The sequence below is a fragment of the Gobio gobio genome (genome assembly GCF_949357685.1).
Source record: "Gobio gobio genome assembly, chromosome: 14".
NCBI classification, from domain to species: Eukaryota; Metazoa; Chordata; class Actinopteri; order Cypriniformes; family Gobionidae; genus Gobio; species Gobio gobio.
Genome location: NC_137107.1, coordinates 39533566 through 39560917, shown reverse-complemented (window position 1 = coordinate 39560917; position 27352 = coordinate 39533566). Strand labels below are relative to the sequence as shown.

Here is a 27352-nt window from a genome sequence, read left to right as displayed (position 1 = left end):
GCTAGGCAATATTCAGAAACTGCTTGGAGGAAAAATAATTAATATGAAAAATAGGAAGGAAGAAATAGTATACTCAAGATTAAGAATGGAACAGGATTGAATGCAACACTGAGGTTGGTAGGAAAAGGAAATTGTTTATGCAGAGAATGTCAAACACAGGAAGATGTGAAACATGTTTTATTTAGATGTAAGAGGTACAGTGAGCAGAGACCAAGATGGCAAGAAAAGGATGATAATATTAAGGATATTCTTGGGGAACAAGGAATGCAAAGAGAAAGAATTAGAAGTTTATTTATTTTCCTTAAAGACAGTGATTTAATAAGAAGAATATAATAACCCCTTTTTTTTTTACCCCCCTTTTGATTGAATAGCCAAAGGTTTACTGCAACACTCTACACACTCCTGTACAGTAGGTGGTGGTATGCAACAAATGAACGATGCAATCTGCCAAGGAACTAGAAGAAGAAGAAATCGCCCCCAAATTAATGTTATATAGGGAACAAAGGAATAGACTAAAGCAAAAGATAAGTCAGGCAGGAAGAACATGGGACCTTGAGGGTATATTGGGAACAACAGGGGAAGGGATAGAGGACACACAGAAGGCTGTTGTGTAATACCTGAAAGATATAGGGGTGTACTATAGGATATAAGGTGTTTTTTTTTTTTTATAATATTTTTTATTTTTGATTATATTATCATGTAAAGTTTCATTGAACCTTAAATCCATGCTTCATACTCTGGTATAGTAGGTGGCGGTATGCACCTGATAAGTTATGGTTGCAATCCGCCATAAAACTAAATGAAGAAGAAGAAATCGCCCCTTATACCCTTAAATAGGGCACTATTTGAGGGAACAGCCATTTGTAGTGGTGTCCAAAACCATAGTGGACTTTTTTGAGTGCACTCATTCAATCCCACAATGCACTGCAATAACGAGTGTACAGCCAATGTAGTACGAGCAATGGCTGGAGAAGAGGCTTGTTCGATGCACCAGCACTACACAGACCGATCGGCTCATAAGGAGCGTTTCGAGAGCAAACGACTCCTTATGCTAATGGTTCGCTCTCACTCTCAACCATATACTGTGCTCTCAACTCACTGTGAGAGTCACGCGCTGAATGAATTACCACTGTCCAATTCGCCCCGTGTACCCTCATTCCCCATTACTCCACTAGTCCACTTAAAGGAGTGAATGAAAACGAGTGAGCGAATTCTGACACTGAAGGCGCCGGAGGGGATGCCGTTTTGTTTGAGCTTTGCTTGTTTGTTAAAATAAAAAAAAATAAAAAAATTGCTTACAGTGTGGTGATCGCTTTATCACGCGCGGTGCGTATACCTGCACGAGTATTCCCGCAAGATTTTTTCTCAGAGAACAGCTGCTGCATCACCACGTCGTGCTTTTACGAAATATTATTTTCCATTGTTCTTCAAATTATAGAACTGAGAGAAAAACGGAATTAAGAACTTTTCATACAACAAGACGTTCTATTCTCTTATGCAATGGTCAACAGCTTGTAAGTCAACAAGTTAACCCTATAGCGCACTCTACTTGTGTGGCACTGAACTTACCGGGAAATAATGTACAGGGAATAATAATAAAGTAACTCATAAGCATTTATTAAAAAAAAAAATAATTACTTTGATGTAAAAAAAAATTATATAGTAGCCTATATTAATATATACTATATAGTAGGCTACTATACTATACTGTATGAGCATCAGAAGCCAAAAAATAATAATGATTTCACAGAAAATCTTTACTGGATTAACTGTTAGATGCCATTTACATTAAGTACAAATATATCGCCTTGTTTACTAAACGTCCGGATGGGGCAGACAAATTTACGGAAAATCCAGAATTATTCATAGCAACTTTAGTGTAGGGGTAAAACGCATGGCAGAAAGATTTGATGCAAATCTACCTGAGGTTCAAATCCCCCTTTTGCTGAACTCGCTATACTCCCTTTTCCCCGTCACATATCAGATCGGAAAGGCATTTATTTTCAATAAAAATGAAGAAAATATTAGAAAAGTGTAAATAAAGCATCTAACATGTTTTTCAATAATAAGTGTTTATCGGTTAGGGGTAGGTAAACAGACGTGCTGAATTAGAGATGATCAAAGTGAGTGGGTCCAATAGCATTGGTCTTGTCCAATCCAAATACAATGGTTCCGACACCCATGCCTATAAGATTCTGCAGCACAATATCATGCATACAGGTAAAAATTCCTTTTTAATTGATTATTAAATTGTTTGATTAAGGTTTATACATGGGAGTTTCCACGGCAGAGTTCAAGATAAATCTTTTCATTATTACTGGAGTTGCCGGTTTGCTACGTTTCAAATAAACAGCAAGCAGAAACTGCAAAAGCTGCAGCCCTTCTGGCTCACTCAGTGTCCGAATTCATTCACTCGTTTTCATTCACTCCCTCAAGTTGACTTTATCAGTGCACCAATGTAGGTAATAGTGAATGAGGGTATAGGGGGTGATTTCGAACACAGCCCCAGTGTTTTCGTTTTGAGTGTGCACCTGCTGGTTACCTATGGTTTTGGCTTTCTACCTGGATCACCCTTTGTTTTTCTGCCCTGTTGTGTTTTTTATTATCTGTAGGGATGGTGAAATTAAGCTTTGGGATGCACTGAGGCTTTCCCTTCAACTGTATCTAATGACATATTGGGGTCAAAAGGTGGAAAATCTGCATTTGAGTCACAGACGACCCAGCCATTTTTGATTTTCTAATAATAATTCAGTTTGTTACGAAACCATATAAGGCAAAACAAATATTAAAGCTATGTAAATAATAGTCTTTCAAATGCCATTATTTATATAATGTATTAATAAATGCATGTTTATAAAAAATAATACATTTACAAATGAATACATTTACAGTGTAAATTTACAGATCATTTAAATGTACAGTAAGCTACAGTAGCAGTTTATAGGGATTTGCTTCGATCAACACAAGCAGCCTTAGACACAAATGTTTGCCTAAGCCCTAAAACTGAGTTCATACTGCACTTTTCGTTCCATTAACTTCCATTCAAATGAAAGCTCATGTGAAAAATTTCCAATTTCCCAGCGTTCTAAAGTTCGAATTCGCATCACATGAAGACGTGACCAGTAGAAGATCAATACGTCATGATGTGACCTCTTAGCTGAATTAAAAGATTGTAGATTGTGTATTTCTTTACATTTTGAGTGTATTACTATTTGTTACTACTATAATGTTTATAAAAAGACACTGCAGACGATCTGAAGAAATTTTGCATGTTCAACGTCTAGTGTGGCCACGGCTTAAGTCTACTATTAGCCTGTCAGTCCAAATCTGATTTTACTTTATTAACCTCTTAAAAATAAAAAATTTGCTCTGACCTCATGTTGTACCATTTGAAAGATTAGAATGTCTACTTTATGGAGATATGCATGACTTTGGCATGCATTGTTTTAAACAAACAAAGTAACTTATTTACACTAAATTACTCTGGGACCATTTATGTCTGGATTTGACCTACCCAAATTGAAAAGCTTCCCATACCTGCATACAGTGGTCTAAATACACAATATTGGTGTAACTTTACAGGAAACCCTTTGAAGTTACATAAAACACTGCTACTAGCACTGTTGTGCCTGTGTTCTGACGATTTGTGCTACCCACTCAAATTGTGCAACCTCCTATTAAAACAGATAGGTAGCACATATTGATAGCAAATAATGCTTACCTATCAGATTGTGCTACCAACTTCGTGTTTTGAGGCTTTTTTCCAAAACCTACCCTTAAAACAATGCAAATTGTTGGTAGCACAAACTAATAAGTAGCATTTATCGTCAGTGCACAGGCCCTGAGTCTGTGACATTATAATATGGAAAAGATTAGACTTGGTCATTTATTAGGCCTATATGTGTTTTATTGAACAATGTGTTTTATTGGACAAACAAATGGCAGGCTGGTCACAACCTATAAATAGTAAACTGAATGTGTAAAGATAACAAAAGTAGATTTTAAAAAAAGTAAGTTTGATTTCAAATTCAGAGATATTCTGAGTATAAAACAGATACAGAAGCCACATCTGAACCAGCACGTACAGCATATGGTACAGAGAAAAGGTAGTTTTTTTTTTTCACAGACATGTGTAAAGGTATTTGCAGATGAATCACAAAGACAAGAGAGAATGTATCATACAGAATCAATATTGATATCAAAGTTGTCCATAACTAAAATAAAGTTGTGTGTGTGTGTGTAATAATAATTTACAATTGCAGATGCTATGAGCAACAGAGACAGAACAGTTTTCCAGTGCGGTGCAGAAAAAGAACAGGTGGAACAAAACCAGCCAGCACATAACAAACCACACCAGGGACCCAAAGAGACACAATATTCTGTTTCATCAAAATGTCAAAGAATCCAGCCAAAATAAGTGGGACATTTATGATAACCATGTTCACAATATGTATTAGAATGAAATAAAACGCTCTTCTCTTTATATGGTTTGCTTCCTTTCTCTCTCTTCCTCTCTCTCCTGGTCCTGACTGCTTCAGAGCTCTGAGAACAGCCACAAGACAAAACAACTGGATGGAGAGGAAGAGGGAGAGCTGCAGCGAGAAGAACCATGCAAACATAATAGATAACATTAAAATAATCATGCAGCCCAAACAGGATCCAAGAGTGATTATCCAGACAACAGTGCAGCAGATCACTCTATATCTGAGAGGTTTGTACTTCAGAAAGGTTACAGGATGAACCACTGCCAGGTAACGCTCAACACACATCAGACACTGAAACAGAGGACGACCGGTGATGGCAAGTCCTTGCAAAAAATATGACAATGTTAAAAGGCTTGAAAAACTGACTCGCAGCACAGAGATCAAACCATTTAGAGAACTGGCAATCTCACAAACAGAGAGATTGAGGTTGAAGAACTCTGATGCAACTCCACTTCTTGTTCCTGTGATGATGAGCCAGATAACATAGGTGTTTATAGGAAGACCAAACAGTAAGCCAATGGTATACAAAAAGATATCCAGACTTTCCAGTGATGCAATGGACTTTTAGTTGTGGAGTTTGTAGATGCTTCAGGTGTGGTGAAGTTCACTGTAGAGTTATTCATCTCCTCTGTTTGTATTGTATTCTCAATTCAGCAGCTCACAAAATATATATTTCTATGGAAATGGTTTTACAAAATGCATTTAAAGTTCCCTTTCGAAAGGGAACTCTCGCTGCGTCTAGCTGACGCTATGGGGAACGCCCTCGGCGTGACTGGTGTCTGAAGCTACTATCGAATCACGGCAAAGTCTTTGACCGACGTCAGCCCATGACGTCATCAACGTGCGACCCGGAAGTATAAAAGGGCGCCGTGCCAACACATACACATCTTTTTCGTCTTCAGGGACTGTTTGTTTGAAGCGGTATCTGCAGATCTGGTAAAGTATTACTAAACTAGGAAAAGGATGAAACGCACAGAGAAGAGGCAGAGCTTTAGGAAGTGTGTTGACCCGTGTCAGAGATTTCTGACACCGGGAGACACACATTCTCTGTGCGTTTATTGCCTGGGCGAAGAGCATGCACAGGCAGTTCTCGAGGGAGCTGCCTGTGCAAACTGTGAGCAATTTCCAGTTAGAACGCTCCGTTCTCGTCTGGCCCTCTTCTCGAGGGAAGAGGGTGCAACATCTGGGGCTGCTGATGTGAGTTCCGCTCTCGCTGAGGCGGAGCGGCGGCGCACTTCATGGGGTTCCCAGATGGAGCTCGCTGATCGTCTGGAGAGAGGTGTGGTACTCTCGGACGATCAAACGGCTGACGAGAGCGACCTGCAGGTCGATGTGGAGAACGATGGTTCTCCGCTGAGACCTGCAGCGGGTGCTCTTCGGGACGGGCAGGAGATGGCTGAGGAGGATGATGAGAGCGACCAGGACCTGCCTGGACCCTCTCAGCCACCCTGTCCCGCGTATGCCGAGTTGCTGGATGCTATGGAGCGCGCCACGGACAGGCTGAGGCTGCCCTGGCGGCGCGCTGGGGGAGAGGTCGCTCGTGGACGGCTCGACGATCGATTTCTCCCCGGTCATACACCAGCACCTCAGATGAGCCTTCCATTCCTACCGGACCTCCATACTGAGGTCCAGGCGGCATGGAAGAACCCGTTCTCTGCCCGCATTCACCGACATCAGCGGGCAAGCTTTGCTGATGTCGAGGGAGTGGGTAAGCACGGGTATGTGTCGATGCCTCCCATAGACGAGACGTTTGCGAACTATCTCGTCTCTGGGCAGGTGTCGACACTGAGAGCTCCATCTCTGCCATCCAAGCCGCTGAAAACTACCTCGCGGTTGAATGGCAGGGCATACGCGGCAGCAGGTCAGGCTGGTGCGACCCTGCACACGATGGCGGTGTTGCAGGCGTACCAGGCGGACCTGCTGGAGGATCTCGACCAGGGGGCCGGGCTGTCCCCTGAGGCGGTTGCTGAGCTGCGCCGCACCACAGATCTGTCTCTCTGGGCCACCAAGCAGACTGCTGCTGCTATCGGCCGCTCTATGGCGGCTATGGTGGTTACGGAGAGGCATCTGTGGTTGGGCCTGGCTGATATCGGGGAGAAAGAAAAGGGTTTTCTCCTCGATTCACCGGTTTCGCCTACTGAGCTTTTCGGCACCTCCGTGGAGGCGGTGGTTGGAAAGTTCAGGGAGGCGAAGGCGCGCTCAGCGGCATTTAAAACATGCATACCGCTGAGATCCGCGCCCCCACCCAGGCAGGCGGGACCTGGTCCTTCACGGTCTGAGGACCGTAGGCAGGACCAGAGGGCTAGCGTCTCCTCTCGTGCCCCCCCTCCTTGGAGGAGCAGGGCACAGAGGAGACGGGACTCCCGCGGGGGGAAAAAGGATTTAAGGGAGGTGATCCAGGACAAACGTTCCCAACGAAGGCGTTGGTAATGGGTCACTTCCCTTGAGGGCGGTTACATCATAGCCCTCTCCTTTTTCCTTTCTATGTCTTTTTATGACTTTTTACCCAGGCGCTTCTTACATCAGGCCTGAGGCGGGCCTATGATGAGTAGTACTATGTTCTGATGGCCCGCCCGGAGAGTGAGAACGCCCCTTTCAGGCATTCATGGGCGGTAGAACATGGTGGTGAGAACTGCACAATGAGTCTTCGCTCAGCATGCCGCAGGTGAGAGTGGTCTTTTTTGTATGTAATACTAAAAATATGTATTTCTTACAGACCCCAGGTTCCTGTATAGAGTTGGGTATTCATCAGAGAGAACTGTCTTTAACCCCTGTTTAGTTAGGCTTGAACACAGCACCATTATCTGAGCTATGTGTGTGAGCGTGTGTTGGCTTTCCCTGGTTGGTCAAGATGGCGCCAGATAGGCCACCGCTTATGGTTATCAGAAGATGGGCCTCCTCTCATTTGAGAGTATTGTTAGGCCGCCGCTCTTTTCTTTGAAATGTTTGCGGATTACTAGGCGGTAGCACATTTTTCTGTTAGAATGTAGTGGTTGTCTACCGCCTAGGGTTATTATGTGTCTTCGGTCCCCTAAGCCACTGCAGGTTGGATTAGTTTGTCTCTGTTACGACTGAGCGCTACGGCGTCAGTTGGTATGTGGTAAAGGAGGCGCGTTGCTGAGGCACCGTCACCTTTTTTTGTTGTACTTAGATCAGAGCCTCCTCTCATTGAGAGTCGTTGGGTTTAATAGCAGTCAGTTTGTTTGTCTGGCAGTTATTTCTCGTTTTTGCGAAACTCGTACAGCTTGTAGGCTTCTACAAGCCTCCCTGGAACGGGTCCCCATTGTAATGGGTAGCTATCATGTGTTAGGCCTCAGCAGGCCTCCATGAAAACGAGCCGTTGGGTCTAATATTACTACAACCCACATTTTTCAAACATGACGGTCCCAGTTAGCAGGAAGGATTGCACCGTTCTCAAGAATAACGGTGATAGTGGTAGGCCTTATCAGGCCTCTAGTAAGGCAGGTGACAATGCTTAAGCATCAAGGTACTACTAGCCTAGCTGGCTATCAGGTTAAATAGGGGTGAATACGCTCTCCTGAAGGTCGGCTGTCAATTGTAGGCCTCAGTAGGCCTCTTGAACAAGGCGCATTTTCAGTTGGAAGGCCTCAAACAGGCCTCACTGGAGGTATGTACCGATGTGCGCATCAGGACAGCTAGCCTGGAGGCTATCAGGTTGTAGGCCTCATCAGGCCTCCCCGAAGGCCCGCTGGTAGGTGTAAGGCCTTACTAGGCCTCCTTGAGAGTGAGCTCTCAGGTTGTGATCACTACCAGAAGCAGGTTGTAGGCCTCATCAGGCCTCCCTGAAAGGCCTGCTGTTAACTCTAAGACCTTACTAGGCTTTCCTGAGGGTGAGTTCCCGGATTGTGGTCACTCTCAGAGGCAGGTTGTAGGCCTCATCAGGCCTCCCTGAGAGCCTGCTGTTAATTCCAGGCCTTAATAGGCCTCCCTGACTCGAACAAGGTAGTAGGCCCCATCAGGCCTCCCTAAGGTGTTCCTGGGGTCCAGTCATCTGAAAACAGTTAGCACGCATTGCATACAGGTAGCAGGCCTCTCCAGGCCTCCCTGAAGGCTGCTTATCAGGTAGTAGGCCTTAATAGGCCTCCCTTGAGGGCGAGTTCCTTAATCAGGATGCTCGAAAAGCCTGCGTAGCTTGACTGTCGAGTCCCAGATGGTGGTCACTCGAACGAGGTAGTAGGCCCCATCAGGCCTCCCTGAGGTGTTCCTGGGACCCAGTCATTTGGCACGTATTGCAATCAGGTAGTAGGCCTCTCCAGGCCTCCCTAAAGGCTGGTTATCAGGTAGTAGGCCTTAATAGGCCTCCCTTGAGGACGGGTTCCTTAAACAGGATGCCCGACTAGCCTGCGTAGCTTGACTGTCAAGTAGTAGGCCTCCATTAGGCCTCCTTGAGAAAACAAGGGTAACCTCAGCAGGCGGTATTGCTGTCAGGTAGTAGGCCTCACTAAGGCCTCCCTGAGGACGGAGTCCCGAGCCTGGATGCTTGGGTTTCCAGCATGGCTTGCGGTTAGGTAGTAGGCCTCTATAGGCCTCCCTGGATTACCCGCTATCAAGTAGTAGGCCCACAGGGCCTCCTTGAAGTTGAAGTTCCTGAGCTAGGCACTTTAATTACCAGTTCTCTGTGAGAACTTGTGGTAGTTGGGCCTACAGCTGGAGGTTACTCGCCAGGCAGGCTCAGCTGCTCCCCTCAATGAGGGTCGTCTATGAGTGCTCAGCCGCCTGAGCCTGGTCAGACGGTCGTAGGCCTCTCATGAGGCCTCCCTGTTAGATCAGTCATTAAGGCCCTTTCGGCCTCCCTACTGCTTTGAAACACAAGCACCTGGTAGATCCTTGATTTGAGCAGGCAGACTCCCCTCGATAGCAAGGGTTGAAAAGCACTACGCTGAGTGTTGCTCTCTTGGATAACCCGTCTCTGAGTTCCGGGCTAAGTAAGACTGCCTGTGTTTCAGTCCCTTAGCTTGGACGCCCCTTGGGCACCATCCAGAGGCTCTGTTTGAACAGACAGGGTTGGCTAAACCGAAGTGTCCATAACACTTAGGGCACCAGGTCAGGCCTCCCTGGTGGCACTCGGGAGAACATTTCCCGAGTAGTGACTGGCTGGGGTTCCTTCGGGTCCCCTAGCCACATTCCCTTGAAGGGACCCCTTCTTTGGAAGTAGTGGTCCCGGGCCTTCGAGCTGTCTAGATGGAACTCCACGCAGTGCGTTAGGGTTCCGTTTAGTTGTATAGCTTGGGCTATGACCGTAGGGAGTGCTGTCACTGTCAGCCCAGGACCTGAGGGGGAATCGCTCAGGTTTTTTCTATGAATTACTTGAGTTGACAGTTGTCACTGCCAATGGCAGACACTCCCCTCAGCATGGCGGCGTTGGTATATCGTTCCCCATAGCGTCAGCTAGACGCAGCGAGAGTTCCCTTTCGAAAGGGAACGTCTAAGGTTACGTATGTAACCTCTGTTCCCTGAGAACAGGGAACGAGCGCTGCGTCGCGTTGCCATGCTTCAGGGCCTATCTGCCATACAGTCCCTTCAGACGAGAAGATGTGTATGTGTTGGCACGGCGCCCTTTTATACTTCCGGGTCGCACGTTGATGACGTCATGGGCTGACGTCGGTCAAAGACTTTGCCGTGATTCGATAGTAGCTTCAGACACCAGTCACGCCGAGGGCGTTCCCCATAGCGTCAGCTAGACGCAGCGCTCGTTCCCTGTTCTCAGGGAACAGAGGTTACATACGTAACCTTAGACGATTTTCAAATATGCAATATACATTCCAGCATGTAATCCACATTGTCAATTCCAAATAACAGAACCACTCTAATATTAAATGACTTGAGAATTTTAAATTATTGTGTTAATTCAAACAATGTCATGGTTTACATTCAGAGTGTTTTTTGTTGAAACCAAGAATTTAATAAAAAGTTTATCACCTGAAGAGTGAATGTCCAGTCTCTCTGGGTGTGTATACGTTTCTGTGCTGTGTTTTGGAAACTGACTTCACTGCTGCCACAAGAATATATGTACATGAACATGCAAATATTGAAAGTAAAATTGGTTCCAAATGACAGATAATGTTAACTGTGTAAACACAAACAGAAAAAAATACAATAGGCTATTACAGGGAATTCAAGAAAACTGTACTTTATTTACAGTATTGATTAAATTACCATTTTGATATTTATGTGATTATAATAAATAGAATAAAATCAAAAAAGGAAGAAAAGTTTGACCACAATATGGTATTATAATTTGATTTCTTCTGGCTCTCTTATCTTGATACTGCAGTCGTTCCCAGTAAATCCCCCGGTGTTGAATTAACACCACTCAGTGTTCATATGGGAACCACCAGCAGGGTGTTCAAGTCCCAACTAATATTCATACCATCTTCACACTTCACAATTCCACTTTTTCAAACATTAACATCTACGTCTCTGTAAATTCTCAATAAGAACTGTAGACAAATGACAGAAATAAAGCCAGTCTGATTTGTAATATGGGAGATTTAATGTCTTTTGATTTCATCTAACGATGTGGCTGAAGTCAGTTATAGTTCTTGTGTGTCTCTTTCCTTCAGTGATTCTGCTTATTATCACCAGGTGTCTTCAATAATCAAACAATCATCACTCAATTAATCACTTGATTAACTCACAACTACAAACACTGCTTCAGGCCCTGTCCACACGGAGACGCGTTTAGCTGTATATATTAAAATATTGTACCGTATCAGCGTTTTGTCCACACGGATCTGGCGTTTAAGGAGCATGAAACCAATATTTTTTTTAAACCGGGTCCCAGAGTGGATAAATCTGAAAACGACACCCTTGCATTTTCGTGTGTACAGCCAATCCGTATATTTTGTGAAACGGTGATGTCATCACACCACGTCCTGCACAGGAAAGACTAGAATGGGATTCAACTACGGGCACTGGGCATGCGCACATCAATATTGCGTCATCTAATTATTGTATTTGTATTATTGTAAGGGTAGGTTTAGGGTGTAGGCCTTAATAAAACATCTGGTAAGTAGCACATTTATTTATTGTTATTTTATGTAAGATTTTGCCTCACTTCCTACCATTGCTGTACCCCTTCTAGCCACAACTCTGCTTCTTCGTTTTTAGTGTATTTCTGTGGCAGATTTACAGCGCCACATACTGGTCTGGCATGTATACTACATCGTTTTGAGACGTTTTCATTGCTCTCGTGTGTACGCAGATATTTCTTGAAACGAGGGGGAAAAAAGATTGGATAGGGAAAGCTCTGGCTTCGTGTGGACGGGGCCTCAGTGTTACTTTAACACCCTGCTGGTGGTTCCCATATGAACACAGAGCTGTGTTAAATGATGTTTTATGAACAAAGTTCGGGAGGAGCACGTTCAGATAATTGACACAGGTGGAGAGCACTCAGCTAATCAACAATAGAGGTATATATACACGCAGCAGTCTTACCTCCATTCATTGACAGTTTCCAGCATCCCTCCACCACCCCTTCTCCACACTTTTATTTTATCAACCACTTACATACACGGGGGGTACTCTGGGTTCGGGCCAAATTCCGAGCTCGAAGCCCTCCCCCCGGACAGCACGCCAAATATGCATTTAAACTACTCTCCATAAATTATCTGTAAGTGTGAACTCGTGAATTCAACACCATGGAATTTACTGTGCAGGACCTGTGGCCTTGTGGAACCTGGTGTGAGATAATGAAAATAGGCCCCACTGGTGCAAAAATGTCATACATTAAAATTATATAACCATAGTAAACATGACAACAGTTTTTTTTTAAGACAAAGCACCAAGCAAATATTTTATTTCAACCCTAAGTTCAAAGATTTATATGACTGTATAAGAAAAAAAAAAAAAAAAAAAAAAAACATGTATACATTATATATATATATATATATATATATATATATATATATATATATATATATATATATATATATATATATATATATATATATATATATATATTTATATATATATATATATATATATATATATATTATATATATATATTATATATATATATATATTATATATATATATTATATATATATATAATATATATATATATATAATATATATATTATATATATATATATATAATATATATATATATATATAAAATATATATTATATATATATATATAATATATATATATATATATATAATATATTATATATATATATAATATATATATATATTATATATATATATATATATATATATATATATATATCTCAGATATTAATGGCTTTCCAGCATGTCAACATCAAAGGTGACCATGAGATTTCTCAACTTCAATATTGAGACTGGAAAAAAAGGTGGTTAAGCTAAAACATAATAAATCTGCCAAAACTATTTATATACATCCACAGGTGGAACTTTCACAGATGGAAAATTTTGCTATATGTAAATGTTGTAAAACTAAATAAATATATTTAAAAAAATTTAATAAATATTGGCTCTTTCATAGGACCTTTCATTGTATAGTCCAAATAATGCGCATGTGGCTGCAGGGGTTTAGTATGTATGTTATTCCTTTATTGTTCTGTGTTCATAGAAAATGTATTCAAACTCTTACAATTTAATTTGTAAAGAATTAAAACCGATAAGTATCTTTAAGTGTAAGTCATTTAAAATATCTCAAAATACACAGAGCATTGCATTACATGTTCTGGCATAAACACTAGTATAAAGAAATACGACTTTTCATTTGAAGCTTACAAATTCCCATAAATCCCATAAATAAAAAATAGTAAAATTAGGATAAGTAATTCATGTATCACAATTGCAGGTTTTATGGGGAGCAGAGACATGAGAGTTTTCCAGCCCGGTACAGATAAAGAACAGGCTGAACAAAACCACCAAGAATAAAACAAATAATACCAAAAGATAAAGATTCGAAATTTAGTGTCAGCACGTAAAATAATCCTGAGAGAGTAAATGGCATATATATAATAGCCATGTTCACTGTAGTTATTAGAATGAGATGAAACGCCCTTCTCTTCATGTGGTTTTCCTCCTTTTTTTCTCTTCCTCTCTCTCCTGGTCCTGACTGCTTCAGAGCTCTGAGAACAGCCACAAGACAAAACAACTGGATGCAGAAGAAGAGGAGGAACTGAATCGAGTTAATGCATGCATAAATATAAAAGTGAAGTAAGACTAAAGTAAACATGCAGCACGCACAGTATCCAAGAGTGATTATCCAGACAACAGTGCAGCAGATCACTCTATATCTGATAGGTTTGTACTTCAGAAAGGTTACAGGATGAACCACTGCCAGGTAACGCTCAACACACATTAGACACTGAAACAGAGGACGACCTGTGATGGCAAATCCTATTAAAATATATGTTACGTTTGTTAGACTTGAAAACCAAGGAAAATAAGAAAGTACAGATAACAAAGAGTTTAGAGAGTTAACAATCTCACAAACAGAGAGATTGAGGTTGAAGAATCCTGATGAAACTCCACTTCCTGTTCCTGTGATTATGAGCCATATAACATAAGAGTGTGTAGGAAGACCAAACAGGAAATTGATGCCGTGTACACCCTGCTTCACATTTTCCAGTAGCCCACTGGACTGAGGTATGAAGTTTGTAGAAAAGGCAGATGTGTTCACTGTGAAGTTATTCATCTTCTCTCTGTCTGTCTTCTCTTCACAGAAGATCACCAAGCAAATGTTTAATGTTGCAAGATCTATAAGGGCAAAAAGAAAGGGTGTTATATGAAATTAGCCACGCCGACAAGTTGAGGAGAATATATGTTGATTATTATATGAGGATGCAGGGCCATGATCTGGGAGACAGTTTTGAGAATTATACCTATATTTAAAATATACTTTTTTGTGATCTTCCATTGACAATTTGTCTCAACCAAACAGTAACAAAAGCAGTTTAAAGAAGCTTTTTAACATTTTACACAAGATGAAAACTATAGGTCTTATGCATCCATCTCCATGATGCCATCTCTAAATTTGTTTCACAAATTAGTATTGTTCATACTGCTCAAATGCAACTTAAAAGGCTTAAATTTTACCCGTTCGGTCCAGAACTGCCCAAAAAGTTTTCTCACTTTTACTCAAATTCTCAGTGTTTTAGCAAATGTCTAAAAAAAGTTTAACTCTGCTTCGAATTAAACATGAAAAACCTACGGACAAAAATCCCAGTTTTTGGCAGCCGATGGTGTGTCCTACTCTCATTTGGTTTTTCGAATATTCCCTTTCATGCAGTGTGTAATATAGTGGTTAGTGAATGTAAACATTCTGCAAAGTGGTAAGTTCGAAAGTACACAATACATAATGTTATTGTCTCCCAAAAGAAAGAATCGACTCTGAACTGATACGAGTTGTTTGTATTTCGAATCTCACTGCGTTGCATTGTTTAATGCTAAGCAGCTGTGTGTCACTATTACCTAAAACGGTGTCTATGAATGCAGATTGTCGTTCTTACTACTTTGAGTACTACTTCCGTGCTAGTGCGTGCCAGGGCCAGTCGCGTTTCAACTGTCACTTCCGGGGCTTGATCGGACCTTGTTGGGGCTTCCTTGGGGCCAACGGCCAGGGTTTCTTAGCCCGCCAAATACCTTGGTTCAAAGCGGGCCAGCTTGGGCTAGAGGAGTGGTTGTGAACAAAGGAGGATTTTATCTCTGGAGATATAGTCAAGTGAAGACAAATTTACTTTAGAAAATAGTGTGCAGTTTCATCAGCAGAAGTCAGCTTTAAGTTCAAGTTCAGCCACGCATGATTTAATACACCAGAGCATCAGCATTAAAGACTTAAAAAAAATTAAAAAATAGCTCAACTCACTTTCAGACAGCAGCGAAAATCTTCTGTTTGTGATCTGATGTGGACCACATGAGGCAGACCACATGATCTGTGCTGACCACTACTATAGTAAACATGGTATATACAACCGCTTGAAGAAAGCAAAAAAATTACATAAGTTAGGCTATCATAATCGTGTATTTATTATATCTGTCAGTAATGTCTCATCTCTTTATACCGGACTGTCTGATATCCAAATTTAGCTCCGCAAGTCATAAAATAAATTAACTCTGTGTTTTCGGGAGCTTCCTCTGTTTCTCTTACTGTATTGGGACTGTTTCTGGAGAGAGAGAAAGAGTGCTAATGCTCCTCAGGTCGTATTTTTGATGTATTTTTTTTAAAATAATCATTCTTTCTAATTGTGATGTAAACATAGTGTCCTGTGACTACAAATAAAAAGAAACAGACACGACTGAATAAGTACGTGTGTCCTCTTTCTTGTGTAAAATAATGATAAATACCACTTTGTTTCTGTGTGACTAATGTGCAATCTTGACATAAATTAATTCATTATGATCAATATATCACTTATCGCTGTAAACCTGTGGGTTGACACTTAAGGCCTGTACACACCGGGACGAATATCACGCACGCTTATCGCCAGCGTTTTTCGTGACGTTTTTCGGTGCATCTTGAGTGTTCACACCCAAGCGATTTTCACTGGCGATGCGCCGAGTTAACGTGCACATTCAGTAGATGCGGTCCCAGTACACAAGGTGGTGCTGCGGCACTTTACGCTTCTGACACTCGTTTGTCACACAGAAGAAGAAGAGAGACAGTGTTTACGTGCTTGCCAAAACCACAAATATTATGTCTATGGCCAAAACCATTCACAAACTTTTTGCTAACTGGCAAGCAGCATTATCAGCTCATTTTCTTCTTTGTCTACGTACTACTTCTTCATCTTATCAATGTGTGCTCGACAAGACCGTTTTGTGCTTGAGCGCCACCAAGTCGTGTTTTACTGTCACTTCAGCAGCTCCAGGTACGTGAACAAAAGCGCTGATCTCATTGGTTGGCCAGTTTTTAACGAGCCGCGTCAAAATAAAAAAACTAACCCGAGGCGTTTTTTAAAAAAAATGACGCTTTTGCGCCTGCGTTTTACGCTCGGTGTGCACACTCACATTGGCACCCATTGTTTAGTCAAGAGGCGTTAAACGTCGGTGATAAACGTGCGCTAAAATCGTCCCGGTGTGAACAGGCCTTTAGGTTTTAAATCTTTAAGTGAACAAGAAAAATGCCAACAAACGGACGCTTTTATCATGCTCGTTTTGCAATCTCGCTAGTTTCCAGTGATTTATTTCTGATTAGTTTTCTAATAAAACTTCAATTTGTTTGTGAAATTATGGGTTTGTGTGATGTTGTTCCAAAAAGGTGTGTTACGGGCAGGTTTTAGTGAAGCACTGGGGAGTTTCTAGCCTGGCGGGGGTGGTTTTGGGTTTGATGCTACAGGTCCGAGGCTATCAGCCCAGCCCGGTCCGTTAAAAGCCCTGGCTCACACTGGCCCAACAGTGGAAAAGCGGCTACTGAGAAACGTCCTGCTCAAGTTGTCCTTGGATCGAATAACTAGTTCTTCCAATGTCTCATGCAATGTTCTCTTGCAAAAACGAGAACTTCCGAAGCACGCGCTGTATACGCGGTAGACCAATCGTAACAGACTGGGCTGTCTGGCCAATCAGAGCAGAGTAGACTCAAAGAAAGGAGACTGATTTATCCCTTGAGTACTTTGAGAATTATGGTGCTTTCACACTAGCAGTTTTGGTGCGCACCCGGGTTCGATTGATGTCAGAGTTCGCTACGTTTGGATGATGTGAACGCGGTCTTCCGAACTCGGATGCGCACCCGCGAACCGTACCAGAGTCCGCTTAAAAAGGGTGGTCTGGGGTACGGTTCAGGTAAACTCCGGTACGGTTCGCTGCTGATGTGAACGCAATCGTACTAAATCGCGGAAGTGAACCGCTATTAATGACGTATGATTTGATAAAAATGTGTGTTTGTGTGTGTTTCACTCATTTTCCTGACGAGCATGACTGACATACTGCAAGCAGAGAGCTGTAAATCTCATTTCTGCTCGTCTTCAGCGTTTTTAAGAGCATTTGCAGTACATTTGCGGCATATAGACGCAAGTGCCATTACGTACTGAAGCTTTAGAAACAAAACCAACAGTTAAAAAACTAAAATATAAAAGTGAGATGAGCAACACTATGCATTTCGCTGCCTTCACGCTCGCTGTCGTTACTAAGCAACCGGTTAAAAAGCTGCTGCTTTGAGGACGCAAACGCACCCCGGTTCGGAACCAAATAATATAATATGAACACAATCCAGCGGGGGCACGGGGAGGGGGGAGCAATCGAACTCGGGTTCGGTCCAGGCAATCAAACCAAGTGTGAAAGCACCCTTAATGAAATTTTGGTGATGTGCAACGTTTATAATGAGAAAATGAAACCCCACATTGGTAGCGTGTGAAAGCATTAACCAATAAATAATCCAATAATTAATAATTAGGGGCTCTATACCCCAAAAACATTCTCTTCCTTCTCTTACTATCCCACTCCCTGCCCAAACCTCCCCCATAATCCTTCCCTCATAATCCGACAAAAATGTCATTAAGCCTAAGAGCAGTTTTTATTTTGTGTACTTGTACGAACTTACCATTTAAATGACAAAATCATCCGGGAAAATGTCATGGATTTTGCTGAACCTTTTTGTCCCCCGTTACGGCTCCCCTGCATTAAAATGTTAAAAGTAATGTCATGACTGAAATTCTTAATTCTTATAAAATGCTCTTTAGCTACTGACCCATTTTAAATGAATGGATTATAACAACACAACTGGCAAGAATGCTTAGGACAAATTCAGCATAAAATGTTAGGCAGCTTAATCTTATACATTTTAGAACAAAAATGCATGTAATTTAGAATAAGTGAATCAAAATGGAAACAAGTCAATGAAAGTACATTTTGAAAGTAGGTTTTCTGTCCAAGTAAAAACAACCCAAACAAATATTGAGATCTATTAAAATAACAACATACATTCACATAGAAAATGTGAGTTAAACGCTAATCACCTGAAGAGTGAATGTCCAGTCTCTCTGGATGTGTATTCATCTATGTGCTGTGTTTTGTAGACTGACTTCACAGCTGTCACAGAATATATGACTTCATCTGCATAAAATAAGCAAAAGTAAACCAGTGGCGGGCCAGGCATTTCACACCAGGCCTTCAGTGAATTAATTCACCTCTTAATAAAATCATCATGACACCACGGCTATAGAAACCATTAATATCTTACAGAAACACAGTATAACAGGGCGTTGCATCTCTCATGAAGCGAGAATTAAATTAAATATTAAAGAATTATTAACGCAGGGAACCCAATTGACACAATTCAACAAGTCTCCTTTCACTGCAGCCACAGCTGCGACACATACGTCATATCTAACAGAAGCATCGATCCACTCCGGGTTTTCCATGCATTTTTGTAGTAGCCTACCTTTTGAGTTCTCCCAAATTGTGCATTTTTGTGCAAATTCTACAGGAAAGAAAACGCAACTGCATAAATAGTTCTTGAAAAATCTTACCAACAGTATGACAAATTTATTTCAGGCGAGGTTCAAAGATAATACAAAGTATTTCATTAAAATTGATTTAAACCCACAAAACTCGCGATTTTAACAGTATGAAAATGTTGAAAATAATATATTAATAATGAAAATAATAATAATTAAAAAAAAGTTGATCATAAATTTACAAGAAAGAAAAAAAACACATTCATCACGGAAAAGACGGGGCACGGATTAGCCAGGGTTGACTGTAGTCTATAAAATAATGTAAATAAAATGCATTATAGTATACTCATAAAAATAGGCTATGATTATTTATTCACAAAACATGCCAATGTGTGCAGCTGACCCATGCTTTCAAATAAATCAAGGAGCTCCACGGGACATCAAAATCAGTGATGGCGTTCCGTGACTGTGCGATGAGCTGGAGAAGGCTGTAGCGTGGGAATTTTGAAAATGGCTTTGTAAGTATGTTAATTAATAGATTAATTTCTTCTCCCCTGTCAGGGTTTGAAAAAACGCGTTTAAAACTACAGATGTTTTATCTTGTGCGGTTTGCTAGTTATTCTGACTAGGCCACTAGTTATAGTACGCTCTCTGACCATCCAATCAAAGGACGTGAAAATGCCGACGTTATTGTACGCCTGCTAGATGACCCCAGTCTCGCCAACTCGAAATCTGATTGGCTGAATAAATCAGAGTGATTATCTGATTGGTTAAAGCGCACAGTTTCATTGCCATTCATTTTAACCTAGAGACGCCCGCAATATTGATTCTGAAGGCCTCAAGGCAGATTTCTTGGACCCTGGCAACACATGATGCCTGAAATATGATTGGATAAAATCTCTAACATAAATAAACACTACTGGAAGCAGCGCAACCAAGAGAAAAGCTATGAAATTAAGAAAATAGACTATTGGGAATATGTTTTTCATACATTCATGGGAAAACTTATCTTCAGTACTAAGGATGACAGCAACAATCGTATTACTGTTTAAATAAGCTATAAATAAACTATGGTGGCTATACTAAGTCAAGAGTAAATCTAAAGCAAAATATCAAGTACCCTCTACAGTTCTTTTTTAGTTACTGAAACTCTTGTGTAAGTGAACTATACTAACTAAGCATTTGTTAGCACAACATACTATTCCTATTTCACTTTAGGCCTACTTGTTTTTTTTTGTGTGTGTTTTTTTTAAAGGCAATCAGTTTGCATGCTTTTTTTAAGTAAGTTTTTTAACCCTCTATGGTACGCAATATGATTTCAATGAGGAAAAAAATATTTGTGGTGTTTTTCCTGCTTTAAAATAGGACACTATAACAATAGCAATAAAATGTTTCATAATTTTTTTTATTTATCTATTTTTTAAAAGTTTGTTGCCTCAAGGCAACATTGTACCACAACGGACAAATTTAAACATTTGACATTTTCATGTAGAAAAAATAAATATATTTATTGAAAACATCGATTTCTTTAACCAGACACCTGAACAAACACATTTATCCAGCTTATAATGTATTACACATTTCATATTTAATAAAAAGTAACATTTCAAATTCAGCTGTTGCTCTCAGGCAACATTGTACCATCGTGGAACACAGGTATTACCAAACTATCACATCAAGTTATCGTGTCAAGTTATCATATCAAGTTATCATATCCATCTTCATCCTCATCTCCATCTTCGATCTCTCCCTGCCAGATTGTCACTATGACCTAATCCTCACCCTCATCGGTTGTGTTTTATACTTTTTTTTAAGGACTATAGAAAACGTGCAGATCATAATATATCCAGTTATAGTATGTGAATTACTAATCTTATACGTGTATTACAAAATCATGCAAAAATGCAAATACATTTCGAGAATTTTAACTTTTTTCCTTAAAAATATACTATATTTGTACCCAATCTTATGTGTCTGGTATGGCCTTATGCGATTCCATTATGGTACAATGTTGCCTTGAGGCAACACAGTTTTTTGTTATTTACTCTAAAACATTTGATGATATATAATGTAAAGTTCTTGAAAATACTTCTTTACTTACCAGTGAAGGTGACTCATATTTTTTTGTGGTTGATTAACTGGACGGAAATTAGTGAAAAATACACTCTTCATTGGAGAAAATATGGAGCCATGTGACCTGTGCACATGTGCTGAAACAGGACACAAAATGGACCCCTGTGGGTCATTTGACCAATTTTTGCACTTTCATTGATTAGTTTGAGTTCCTCTTCCCTAAAATAGGTTTGACCAATAAATTGGTGTTTCATTGTATTAAAAATAAACTAAAATAGACTATTTTGCCTGGAGGCAACACCGTACCATAGAGGTGTAGCCAAGTCAACAGAGGGCGCTGCTGGGCATATTTGGAAAAGGTACGCTGGGCCTTTAAATGCAGCACTTCTTTTGAAGGCTTGTAGTGCCTGAATTGTTTGGCGTGCAGGTGGTGGTTAGTCACTGGAAGAACAAGTTCTGTTGATTTTAGATGTGTGCTGAAAACATCCTACTGCTAATTAATTTGGACTGGAAGAGCAGTAACTGCTGAATGTTTGGCACAAACTATTGCACAGAAGTGTACTTTAAAAGCCCTCACATGTTGAGTCGGATGAGCAGTTGATGTTGAAACGGCGGTTCAGACGCCTGTGGCACACAACAAAGAGTCTCGTGCTGTTGATCACAGTTTTCGCTACCTTTATTTTTGTTGGTTCATTTAATATTTTTTTGGTTTTGTGAAATATCACCCATTTAGTTTTGTATTTTCTTTGTATTGTTTGGTGGGCCCAGTATTAGTCGATTTGTGTTGTATTTACATGGTTTATTTTGTGTTTCGCCGCTAGGCCGTTCTAGCTTGGAGTAACCAAGAGGGGACATATTCACTTCAACTTCTATGAGTGCGGTGTGGAAATGGTGTGTGGTTGAGTTTATGTATTATTGCGGTGTATACGACATTGTATTTCCTTTTGGGGTTGATTTGTAATTTTTAGATTGTTTCTTTTGAAGTGGTATGTCACACCCTCTAGTTACTACTACTTTTGTAACATCAGTCGCCTGTTTTTTGAGTGAAACCAAATTAGACCTGGGCTGTGTTCAGCCCCAACAAAACGTTGCAAAACGTTTTTTAAACGGAAACGGTGCTGCGTTGAACACCCTGTTCTGTTGATGCAAGAGTTGCAGCTACGGCAGCTGAGAAGGCCATTCTTTGTGTTCTTTTCGAGGAATTTTCGGAGTCTGATGAAATCGATATAAATACGTGTTTAATACTGCAAAATACATGCAATCACTGCCCTTGCCGTCCAGAATAAAAGACAACACCCCAATCCCATTTAATTCACTTTTTTTATCTCCTGGTAATCAATTCTAATTAAATTTTATTTTATTTCTAGTTCTTACTTTTTTAATAGCTTGTATTTTCTTTCTCATTTTTATGTAAAGCACTTAATTACCATATGAAATTTGCCTTGCAATGAAGCTAGAAAATATAAATAAATACATCATCATGTCGATATATATACTGTATAATTTTTTTTTTTTTACGACAATACAACAGCTGCAGCGGACACATTTGTAAACATCTTTACTTGGACACATTTTTACTCTTTAATACCGCGTGGTTTATATACATGCTGCTGCTGATTGGGCTGACATGTTTGACACACCCACCAAACGAGAAAAAACGCATCTCAAACTCGTTGCACACCGTTACACACCGTTTCCAGGAAACATGACGTTCAACCGGAAACCGTAGCAAAACGTTGCGCATCGGTTTGAGCTTTGAACGTGCTCCAGAACTTATGTATCTAAATAAAAAGGACTTGGTTATACTAATTCTGCCTTTAAGTTTATTCATTGAATTAAATAGCCGTGCGGGGAAACCTTTAAGTGATTTGGGGATCTCCCTACCCAAGTAAAATTGGAGTGGTGTAGTCAAGAGCAGTTTAGGTGCATTTCACTTGCTTGTCAAAAGTTTGATTCGTCAGTTTCTGTTCATCCCAGAAGCTTCGTCACCTCAGAGTAATATTGCAGAAGGGCATGCAAAGGTAAGCATAAACATTTATTGTGTATCGTTAAAAGATTCTAAACATTAATTCATATTGTCGCTGTTGTGCAGAAATAAATGTTATTTATTTATTTTCTTTTGTAAAATATTAATGGTCACCCTTTACGTCTCCCTGTGGATTTTCAAAATATTTACCCAATGAAAAGTAATAAAAAGAGCTTGTGACTAAATCTCGTAACTCCATTGGCTTATCAAACTGTCAGTCAAACCTCAAAGCTCCCCTCGAATCTACCGGCCTTAGGGGAAAAATATTGAGAACCATGTTATCTTCAGGAAATACACTGTATTTTATTGTTGTTTTTTTAAATCCTATTGGGGTGCTATATAGTACCACCCCAAAGAACCGCTGAAGAACCCAATTTATTTAGTGTGTATGAGTGCACTGGAATGTTCGCTCCCTCAAAAAATCCCACAATGCACCACAAAAATCAGGGAGCATCGATGCTCACTATATGCTCCTTTACTGGAAATTACATCACAGTTCTGGAACACGAAACATAAAATGCATGAGCCAACTCAGTAAAAATAATGACACTTAATAGAAGATTTAAAAAGACAATGCATATTTTTATTATGTCAGCATAAACACACATTACTAAACAGGCAGTGAACACACACATTTATAGTTGACATTTATAATTAATATTCGGCTGAGATGTAAAAAGGAAATGTAAAAAGGATATGTAACAGAACAATGTGTTTAAACATCATAAAAAAATTATATAAAAATAGGTCCTGCCTGTTCTTGATTAATACCAGCGGTAACGTTCTACAGCATTGTACATAGTGTAGAGGTTGTACATAGTCATGTTACTAGAATTTGAGTAATCAATATCCCAATGTGTACACTCTTTAGAAAAACAGTTCTAAACAGTACCAAATTAGAGTTTCTTTGGCTACAATAGCAGAACCATATTTGGAGCTAAATAGAACCCTATTTATAAGGTTCCATTAAGAACCAATGCTTTAAAAGTGCTTTACAGAACCTATAGGCAGCACTTGGTGTTATACATATCCTTTTTAAATAATAATTTATTTGAATTAGTATTTGTAAACTTCCATTCATTTAGCCCAAAAACCAGATGCTAATGGCTTGGTCAAAAGGAATTCTGCGTGTAAGCCTTTTCAGCTCTTCGTGAAGTTCTCTTAGGCTGCGTTCACACTGCAGGCTGAAACGACCCAATTCCGATTTTTTTGCCCTTATGCGACCTGTATGTGATCTTTTCATGACAGTCTGAACGACACAGATCCGATCTTTTCAAATGCGACCCAGGCCACTTGGGTATGTGGTCCAAATCCGATACATATCCGATCTTTTGAAATGCGTCTTCAGTCTGAACTGCCAGGTCACATATATCCGACCCGCACGTCGTTGATACGCGACAAACGTCATCATTGTAACTCCCGTTCCTTACTCCAGTCCAGTGGTGGCGGTAATGCACAAGAAATAGTTGCTAACCGCCAATAAAAGAAGTACGCACCTGTTGCTAGTAAATACACTCCAACGCGTTTCTGCACTATGGGCCGCCGCAGACGTGTCTCTTCCCGTGACAAAGTTAGTTGAAGGCGCTCGTAAACATAATTGAAGGTGGATCTGGTCATTCTGAAGTTACTGACGAATTCGGTATCAGTAAAGCCACTCACATCAGTCTCCCACCACTCCTGGCTGCGGCTCCGCACAGGCGCACACACACGTTTCTCTGTACCGACGTTGCTACCACTGCTCCACAAAACGCCATGGCCAAAAACCTTGCTCTCCTCCTCTTTTTTAATTTTCTTCTTCACATGAGAAGGTTGTAATGGTGCTGGCTCCGTTGCGAAAATAACTTTAATAAAGCTAAACGAACTCCAATGCTGACACCCATATTTGGCTACTTCCGTAAACAACAAGTGACGTCGTTGACCGTTGAGTACTTTTCTGCGCATGCGGGTCACTTCTGGGTCATTTCACGTTCACACAGGAGATCACAAAAGGTCGCATTTAATTGGAAATGTGAACGGCCTTGCAAAAAAATCGCATTTTTTCAAAAAATCGGAATTGAGCATTAAGCCCTGCAGTGTGAACACAGCCTTAATTTATTGATATCTCATTTTAAATCTGACTCCATAAATACTTTTATCTGACTCCAATTTTATGTGACTCCGTAAAGTGTGTTAGGTTTAGAGTTTATCAGCTGATTTTAAGATTAGTTGCGATTTAATTTAGATCGTTGATTTTCTTTGTATCTTCCTAGTTTTCATATTCGTTCATCGAGAGACCCAATATCGCAGAGAAACAAGACGCTTCCGGACGCGCGTTCACGGGCACAAAATGGTTACTTCTGTAATTAGTCAGAGGATGCAGAGTGAATATTTTACCTTTAAGTGGTTGCACATGCTCACTCAACAAAAAGTGTAATTTTAGTAATATTCACGAATTGCAACTTGCCAATCCAGCGATAGTCAGAAATCGGAATATCGTGCACGCTGCGCCCCATGCTTGTCGTGCCGTCATCGGTGTGATCTATCATAACCCTAGATTTTGCGGTAATAGAGTATACATCAATCCATACTAGAATAATGATTTCAGAATCATACAAGATAAATCAAGATTAACATTTATTTTGGCCAGACAGGAAAAGTAAATAAGTAAACAAGAATCCATGGTACACAACTGATCAGCGTAAAAACATAAAACACAATTGCAATGGGGGTTCTGACTACAGAATATTCCCCCGAAAGTTAGGTTACCCAGCCTTAAATACTCCAACTAGAACAAAAGGGTTGTAAATATTTGCAACACAACCACCTGGTTTTGGGGGAGTGGATCAGATCAGAGTCCTGCACGGGTCCAATTTTGAAAACCCGCACCCGCCCGTACCCGCAGTGCTTAAACCCGCATCCGGCCCGTTTTCCGACAACAGCACTAAATAAAATCCGCACCCGACCCGACCCGCTTAAAATTTAAAATAGAACTGACACCCGACCCACACCCGCAATAAAATCAGTTAAGCATATCACATTATAAACACACTTACAAAAATGTTTATTGCCAGCATACAGAAGTTATTACACGACCATTAACACAAGGACAACTTCTGCCGGGAGCTTAACGTGGCTTAATGTACTGTTAATTAAGAGACCAAACTCAGTAAACATAATACTAATAACGTATACTATGTACAAAAAATCAGATGAGCCCAGAATATGAACGCAACGCATATAATTACACGTTAAACGTTTTCCTACCATAGAAAACCATTATAAAAAACACTTAACGTGGCTTAATGTACTAAGACAGTGTTATTAAGAGACCAAACTCAGGAAACATAACACAAATACTGTTCGATAGAACTGCTTGTGCTTGGTTTGTTACCACAGTTATCTGCGTGCTTCCTCAGCGATGAAGTTCCACATTTGCGGATATCTTTTCTTAAACTCCTCATGATCCATCTTGACGACTGCAGTACAGGCAGATCGCGCGCGGTTGTGATTCTTCTGTGAGGGCACGCGCGCGCCGCACGGCCACAGATAAACTGATATGGATTTGAAATTATTTTATCAACTTGGAATACAGGCAAGGCATATTTTTGTATATGCATATTTTTAGGAACACATCTACAATATACATGCATATATTGTTTATATATAGGCCTATATTCGTTACACGTGACTGTTTAAAACCCGTGTTTAGACCCGTGTTTCTCCCTTGTCCGACCCGACCCGCACCCGTATCCGACACAGTAGGAGGTTTTTTCCTGCACCCGTGCAGGACTCTGGATCAGATATCTTTGAAGAGACTCCTGAATTCTCATTAGTTTTCAATCTTTCTAATACTACTAGTGACTGCAGTGAAACTGAGACCATTTTACCATTCGCACCGAGACCTTTAAAAAGACATCAAACATGAAAGGGATAAAACAATAGATTTACAAGATACATCATCACTGGTGTATCTGCATTTGGTGACTTGAAAACAGGGCAAGGAGAGGGCAAAATGGGGAGGGGGGAGAAATGTTTGTCAGGGTGTTGTCACACAGTTTCTGTGAGATCTTCTCTCAAGATTAGTGACTTGTATTGTTCAATTGCTGGGGTGTGTATCTCAGCTTTTGTCTTAGCACCAAAACCGATCCTTACATATTACTATATTAGTATATTCTTATTATTAATGTAACATGCATGTATTTTGTATTAATATTATTCTTCATATGATTTTTATTAATATTGTATTTTTTTAGTCCTCTGGCCTGGTCTTATAATACCTTATGCAACTTTATCATCCTAGTCTAACCCCTATTAGTTACATAATATTCTTCCAACAACATAACTGACAACATGCTGGGATTTATTTTATTTATTTATGTTTTTATATTATTAATAATAATTATTCATAATGTAACCTGTTCCACAAGGAATGTATTGACAG

General features: G+C 40.3%; 1 protein-coding gene and 1 pseudogene across 2 annotated transcripts in view; one reads left to right on the top strand and one right to left on the bottom strand.

Annotated features, from left to right (window-relative positions):
- LOC307137025 (uncharacterized protein) overlaps positions 1 to 27352 on the top strand; it is a 636016-nt gene that overhangs the window by 503354 nt on the left and 105310 nt on the right. The window lies entirely within an intron of this gene.
- On the bottom strand, positions 4266 to 5107 carry LOC307137815 (annotated as a pseudogene). Its single transcript has one exon. The product of its transcript is annotated as an uncharacterized misc_RNA (transcript).